The following is an 8,227-nucleotide window of genomic DNA, read 5'->3' as shown; positions in this document are numbered from 1 at the left end:
TTCGTGCCATTCAGCCTTATAGCGTGATGTCGTTTTCTCATTCTCGTTTTTAGATGCTTGTGATCGAATCTATGATCCTTATGAGTGTGGTCACCCTCCATAAAGGTAGCACAGATACAACGTGCCATGTTTTCAGAGAATCGCATGAATTACAGGTCAGAAGAAGGCGACAAAGTGTCCGCTAGGCAGTTCAGCGATTTCAATGGTGTTCTCTGTTGTTTAGGTCCAGAATGACACCCGTTACAACCAGGAAACACACAGTGTCAGGCATCAAAAAGACTTCCCAAAACCCTGATCCTCTCCTTGATCCAGTGATGGCATCTAGACATTTCCTGCAACACAGCCAGGATACGGTCTTCAACAACACGAGTGAAAAGCTAATTCCCAACCTTTGCAATCCTTTGCAAAGAAGGACCGCATGTGCTCAGTGTTAAATGCACTGTTCATTATTAATAATAATAATGTTTACATTATATAGCGCCTTTAAAGGTGGCTTTTCAAAGCACTTTACAGAATGACAACAATAAAGTTAAAAAAATACACAAGATAAGCAGGATGAGAATACACAGTTAGAGGAGACAATAGATGGTGGTATTAAATACAGTAGGAACAGAGGGGTAAAGAATAGTTCATTAAAGGCTCTTCTAAAGAAGAGGGTTTTGAGTCTGGATTTGAAGGAGTTTAGAGAAGGTGACTCTCTGATATCCTTGGGGATAAAGATCCAGAGCTTTGGGGCAAAACACGAGAAGGCCCTGTCACCCATAGAGTGTAGATGGACTGGGGGACAGATAGGAAAACACAATTAGAAGAGCGGAGGTTGTCAGGTGGGGAGTAGGGCGATAACCCAGACAGGTACTGAGGTGCTAAGCCATGGAGAGCCTTATAGGTGAGCTTGAGGATTTTGAAGTTGACAGGAAGCCAGTGCAAGGACTCCAGGACAGGAGTGATGTGATCACAGTCCAGTGCTAATTTCTTTCTTGTGGCTGCTGGTTCATTTTCAACTGTGGACTCTTAAGAAGTCCTGTATTTGACTTGATCAACACCAATCCCTAGAGGATTTCGAAAGGTTCAATAAAAATGACACCTGACTCTGGTGGGACTCGAACCCACAACCTTTGAATGATTTCATTCTATCAAGGCCTAGAAGTCCAACGCGCTCTCCATTGCGCCACAAAGCCAGCTGTGTGAAAAAGTGTTTGCCCCCTTCCTGATTTCTTATTTTTTTGCATGTTTGTCACACTGAAAGTTTCAGATCATCAAACAAATTGAAATATTAGACAAAGATAACACAAGTAAACACAAAATGCAGTTTTTAAATGAAGGTTTTTATTATTAAGGGAAAAAAAAATCCAAACCTACATGGCCCTGTGTGAAAAAGTGATTGAGATTTATCAGTCTGGAAAAGTTTATAAAGCCATTTCTAAAGACCAAAATTACCCCAAGAGCACAGCGACGACTCATCCAAGAGGTCACAAAAAACCCCACAACAACATCCAAAGAACTGCAGGCTTCACTTGCCTCAGTTAAGATCAGTGTTCATGACTCCACCATAAGAAAGAGACTGGGCAAAAATGGCCTGCATGGCAGAATTCCAAGACGAAAACCACTGATGAGCCAGAAAACATCTTGATGACCCCCAAGACTTTTGGGAAAATACTCTGTGGACTGACGAGACAAAAGTTGAACTCTTTGGAAGGTGTGTCCCATTACATCTGGCGTAAAAGTAACACAGCATTTCAGAAAAGGAACATCATACCAACAGTAAAATATGGTGGTGGTAGTGTGATGGTCTGGGGCTGTTTTGCTGCTTCAGGACCTGGAAGACTTGCTGTGGTAAATGGAACCATGAATTCTGCTGTCTACCAAAAAATCCTGAAGGAGAATGTCCGGCCATCTGTTCGTGACCTCAAGCTGAAGTGCACTTGGGTTCTCCAGCAGGACAATGATCCAAAGTGGGCAAATTCTATGCCCGCTTTGATGCTCTGAACACGGGCAATGCTGAGAAGACAGCAAGTGTGCAGGGCGAGTTTGTTCTGAAACTCTCAGAGCAGGACGTGCAGAAGACTCTGAGCAGGGTGAAAATCCGTAAGGCTGCAGGGCCTGATGGGATACCACCTCACGTCCTGAGGACATGTGCAGCCCAGCTGACCACAGTGCTTACGGACATCTTTAACTCCTCCCTGTCACAGTCCATGGTCCCCACCTGCTTCAAAAAAACCACTATTGTTCCAACCCCCAAAAAGACAAAAGTGACATGCCTGAATGATTACCGCCCAGTAGCATTAACATCTGTGGTGATGAAATGCCTGGAGAAGCTGGTGTTGTCACACATCAACTCCTCCATCACAGAGTCCCTGGACCCCTTGCAGTTCACCTACCATAACAACAGATCAGTGGATGATGCTGTCTCCCTGGCTCTGCATACAACCTTGGAACACCTGGACACTAAGAACTCGTATGTGAGAATGCTGTTTGTGGACTACAGTTTAGCATTCAATTCCATCATACCCAGTCAACTGGTGACAAAGCTCAGGGGATTAGGTCTGTACAACTCTGTCTGCAACTGGCTGCTGGACTTTCTTATCGAGAGACCACAGGTGGTGCGGATAGGCAATAAAACATCAACACCACTCACCCTGAGCACTGGAACCCCAAAAGGCTGCTGTCTGAGTCCAAGGTTGTACTCCCTATTTACTCACGACTGCACAGCAAGACACAGCAACAACCGCATCATTAAGTTTGCCGATGACACCACTATAATAGGACTGATCAGTGATGATGACAAGTCCACTTACAGGGATGAAGTTGTACAGCTGCTTAGGTGGTGTCATAGCAATAACCTGGACTTGAACATAAAGAAAACGAAAGAGCTAATAGTGGATTTTCGGAGACACAGGCCATACACTCACAGCCCACTCAGTATTGATGGAACGGAAGTGGAAACAGTCACCTGCTTTAGGTTTTTGGGAATTCATATTAAAGATCTAACCTGGACTGTGAACACTGACTCTATCATGAAGAAGGCTCAGCAGCGCTTTTATTTCGTGAACTTCTACCGCTGCACCATCGAGAGCGTCCTCACCAACGGGATCACTGTGTGGTATGGTAACACCTCTTCGCGAGAAAGAAAGGCACTACAGAGAATGGTCAATATGGCCCAGAAGATCATCGGCTGCGGTCTCACCGAGATTAAACAGCTCTATGAGGACCGCTGCCATGGTAGAATTCTGGCCATCACAGAGGACAGTCACCACCCCGGGCATGAGCTCTTCACCCCACTGCCCTCAGGCAAGAGATATAAGAGCATACGGACACTTACCACTAGATTCTTCAATACCTTCTATCCACAAGCAGTGAGACTGGCGAACACATTTAGCCATCCCCCTCGGACCACACCTACACCATCACCATCTACCTCTTTATGATTTCTTATCTATTGCACATCTCCAGTCATTGTTTACACGTCTGTATTGTTTACATTCAAACTATCTACATGTTTACTTGCACATTGTCTATTGTTTGTTTGTACATTGTCTTGATGCACTGTTTGCACTTTGTCTTGTTTTTTACACTTGTTTTACAATCGAGAGACTTTCTGTAAGTAAGAATTCCATTGTACCAGTACCGGTTACATATGGCAATAAAGTTCAAGTTTAAGTTCAAAACACACCAGCAAGTCCACCTCTGAATGGCTTAAGAAAAACAAAATGAAGACTTTGGAGTGGCCTAGTCAAAGTCCTGACCTGAATCCGATTGAGATGTTGTGGCATGACCTTAAAAAAGCGGTTAAGGCTCGAAAACCCTCCAATGTGGCTGAATTACAACAATTCTGCAAAGATGAGTGGGCCAAAATTCCTCCACAGCATTGTAAAAGACTCATTGCCAGTTATCGCAAACGATTGATTGCAGTTTTTGCTTCTAAGGGTGGCCCAACCAGTTATTAGGTTTAACTAAATGTTATCCACAACTTCAAACACCTGTGAGAAACGGGCAACTGCAGTGTTTCGCCTGCTGGCTCCACAGATAATCCTTTTTTGAAGTTTAAGGAGAGGATTTCTTTGTCAATTCAATTAAATGTTTCAGAAATGCTGAACTATTGATGTGTTTCACACGCAGCACGGGCTCTCCTTTGCTTACAAATATTTTTTTACACCAATTTACTCAACTACGATTTTTGCTGTGCATTTTGTTTGCTTGCTTCCTATTGTATACTGAGCTGATTTCTGTATTGTTCAATTTCCCTGTTGATTTTAATTTCTTGTTTTCTAAGACAATCAGACCAGCTGTTCTGACCTTACCCTGCACTGGAGCCACTCTTTTCTTTCCAAAGGCGTGGAGAGAGATACTACTGCAGGTAACACCCCATGAGAAACATCATGAGTTTCTGGAAAAGCTCTCTACCTGCCCGCTCCCCACACCAATGTGTGTGAGCAGGGATTTAAAGGGACTGAAGTGTAGAAACATTTTATCGTTACATACTTTTTCTGTGCAGTTAGTTCTTCTTCAACTCCGCCCGACAACAGAGGTCGTTTTTAATACAGGAGTAAAGGCACACTGCACATCTGCAAAACATCACGTTAAGGTTTAGGGAGAGCGACATCAGTGATTGGAAGGTACAGATGCAGCCATTCAAAGTGCGCGGTACAGACACGTACCGGAGGTAATTGGCTACGGCGTCGCACATTGTGACGCGCGATGACGCAAAATACCGCGGTACGTGATTGGTTGACCGACAGGGGCACTCGTGGTCCGTTGGTCGGTCGTAGAAAGATTTACAGTAAATGTCTTTACTGTGCCCGTTTTAGCGTTGAATATTCATATGGAATTTTACCACTGAAGGGAAATCTTAATACCTGAGCATAAAAAGAATAGGAGCATACTGTAACGCGTGTGAAGGCCATAAACGATATTAATTTTGGAACATAAACATACAATATATGGCTGGTCTCTGTACTTTAAATAAAAAATACACACCAGTATTCCATTTCTCCCTTAACATTTTAAGCTTCAAAGTCTTTAACTAATGTGATACTGGAGTCAACAAGCATACTTTTAGAATTTGATTAAAAGGGAATATAATATGGAATCGCGTATCTAAAGAAATTAATAACGATATAATTATATTCATGTACCGCAACACAAGAATAGTACACGCTGTACATTGTCTGTTGATAATGTTTCTGTAGTGCTTTTTCATCACTTTGCATGTGACTTTGCCGGTGGCACTGTGGGTTAGGCTCCTGACTCCTACCACACATGCTGTGTGTTTGAATCCTGCTGGAGTCATGGCTTTTTTTTCAACAAACATTTCTTTGAAAAAATAAAACATTTCCCTGGGTCAGAGATTAAATAAAACCTCACTCGCACCAAACAAATGTATATTTCTAAATATCACAACATGATCGAATTTAAGTCATTTTTATAACAATGCATAGTCACCTATGCGTTACAATATAAACATTTATATTGATTTAAATCGCGTTTTGATTTAAATCGCAAACGCGGGTTTAAATATATGTGTTTTTTGATTCACAATCAGACAAATGCAACATAAATTGATATCTTTGTCTTCTAAGTATCTGAATAAACTTTCAGCATAGCTTTCTCCCCGTTTAGATGTATTTTTCTTGGGATCTTGGGATCAAACATGGAAAGATTAGATTGTAATCGTTTTTATTTTTTAAATACATTTTAGAAAAGTGTAATCTATACTAAAAAGTTGTACACCACCTGCTATAAAGATACATATTGTAATACTTTCGGGTTCGGATAGGACAGACACAAGAACTCAGACTTGCGGAGTTAAAGCAAGTTAAAGCCTTGATTTTATATATCACCTTTAAAAGTGGCATCTCAAAGCAAAGTAAATACCCAACACTGATTGTACCAATCTGTCATGCTAATAAAGCACCTTGAATTGAATTGAGAGAGAGAGAGAAGGGGAGGGCGAGCAAGCGAGAGAGCACAGCCAGGACAGACAGGCAAATAAGATACACTCCACAGACATTCACAACAGCGACATATCATAAAACGTTTGCACATATAGTTAAATTATCATTTGTTTTTCAGGAAGTTAAAAAAAAAACACTTGAATTACTTATCCAGTCTCTCGAAATAAAATTATTTTTCAAGCAATGCAACTAACGTCGGGCAATGTGTTTTTTTTAATCCAACATTGACAGCCACATCTTAAATCTTGTCAGTCAGCTCTTTTTTCTCTATTTGAATTGTGGCAATTCAAACAACCTGGGATAACAAGTGGTCTCAAAGTCACAGAGCTCACAGAGCTTTCACAACAGATGACAATTCCCTTAGTCTTCCTGAAATTGTCAGATTATGAGTGAACAAAAGCATTTTATTAAAAATGTAATAAAAAATATTTTTTAATCGCGTATCTAAGGAAATAGCAGTATAACCTTGTTCATGCAGTGGCATGTTACATTATTAATTTGGGTGTCTCCTCTTGCCAGAAAGCTCTAAATTGCATTTTGAGTGCGGTTTTTGACTTTTTTAAAATTGCAACCCATAAATAAAGCTGATACTGTTTAGACTTTTAATTATTTTAAACTGTATTACAGCAGCACAATGCAACGTAAATTGCAAAAATGCACTTGGAATCTGTCCAAGCCCTGCTTTGTCAGGCATTTTCTTTTACTGTAACGGACATAAAAACTCCCTTGCTTTTAACAGAGCGTTTCATAATTTCTAACTAAGAAAATTATTTAAACTGCTACACTTATCATTCAACCAGAGCTCGAAATATCACAAGGATCCTCAAGAGCACAGCAAAGACTGTATTAAAAGTATACTAGTGACAAACTAGTATACTTTAGATCTTTTTTTCTGATACGGGGAAAATCTGATCATGTTTCTCTATAACAATAAAAAAAACATTATTTTACATATCACCTTTATGTGATATCACCTTAAGGACAGCACATACAAGTGTTAATTGCACAATGGACCACGCAAATAAATTTAAAATAGTCTTCTTTAGGTGTGAGGGCAGGAGTGGATCGCAGAAGGCATAATCAGCAAATTAGGAAAACAAAGAACAGGACAGGTGAGACGTGTATCCAGAGAGCGGGTGATCAGAAAAAGGAACAGCTGTTATGCCCAGGTTTTACGCTCTCTCTGCTGAATGAATAAAAGCATTTTATTAAAAACGCGTTTGCGCTTGTCTGGGTATTTACTTTGTAATCTGTGGTTTACATCTACTGTATTGCTTTGAGATGCCACTTTTAAAGGTGATATGTAAAATAAAGTTTTTTATTATTGTTATAGAGAAACATGATCAGATTTTCCCTGGTTCAGAAAAAAGACGATTAAAATCTGTAATCTTTCCACTTGTATGTCATCGGAAAATACAAGAATTTTCTGCTTTGTGTAAGGATGGTATCAAAAAGTAATCTAACTGGTGAGAAAGCTGTGCTGCTCAAAGCGCTTTACAGGATAAAAACAATAACAACAATACTGTTAGGCTGGGCAAACGATTTTTTTATAGAAATACAAAATGAGATATAATGATGTGTTCCGGCTAAGACATTAACAAGTACAACCCCCCTTTCTGCGGGAGTGTTGGCTGTGACGAATTAAACTGGTTTCACAGGTATTTTCAAAGTAGAAGGGGGCAAGATTTCCAGCTAAAGACACCTCCCCCCTCCAAAAGTACATTACTTACTAGTTAAGAAAGCTAGGCTCCTCAATGAAATCGCTTTAACATGCTAATGCGTTGGTGTAACAGTCCGGGCGTGGCAAGCTTCTAATGTCAACCCGACTACGGCAAAAGGAACCCTTCTTTCATTGGAAGACAATGAACATATTCTAGCCCTTAATGAATTAATAGCAAACATGGTTTACATAAAAGACATTTTTCCAAGAAAGTTTAGCCTTTGTCGCTAATGAAACCACTAAATAAAGACATAAATATAGAAATCTTAAGATTTTAAAAATACATGACTTTGCTAAAATTTATTTAAAAATAAAAACGATTACAAACGCCAGCGGAGAGAGAGAACAGGGGAGGGATGTTGGTTTTGCATTAGGGGATGGGGCTATGGAAATTAGGTCTATTTGGGAATGTGGAGTTACATGTTCTGGTTGTTTGTGAATTATCGTTGTTGAGTATAGAGTGTTGAGGTATTGATTTTGTGTAATGCTTTATGTTGAAAATTGAGCTGGATTTAGTTTATGATAAAGAGGATAAACTGGGATGGGAGGAGGGTTT

The 8,227-nt window shown here is 40.2% G+C and overlaps 1 non-coding gene across 1 annotated transcript; it reads right to left on the bottom strand.

Annotated features, from left to right (window-relative positions):
- Positions 1-1,085: 1,085 nt before the first annotated feature.
- Positions 1,086-1,178, bottom strand: trnar-ucu (transfer RNA arginine (anticodon UCU)). The gene is made up of 2 exons: positions 1,142-1,178; positions 1,086-1,121 (listed from the first exon to the last, which is right to left on the bottom strand). It is a non-coding gene; the product is annotated as a tRNA-Arg (tRNA).
- Positions 1,179-8,227: the final 7,049 nt, after the last annotated feature.

Source organism: Atractosteus spatula (assembly GCF_055471065.1).
Source record: "Atractosteus spatula isolate fAtrSpa1 chromosome 10 unlocalized genomic scaffold, fAtrSpa1.hap1 SUPER_10_unloc_6, whole genome shotgun sequence".
NCBI lineage: Eukaryota > Metazoa > Chordata > Actinopteri > Semionotiformes > Lepisosteidae > Atractosteus > Atractosteus spatula.
Note: the sequence above shows the minus strand (reverse complement) of the source record. Positions and strands in the feature narration are given on the sequence as shown.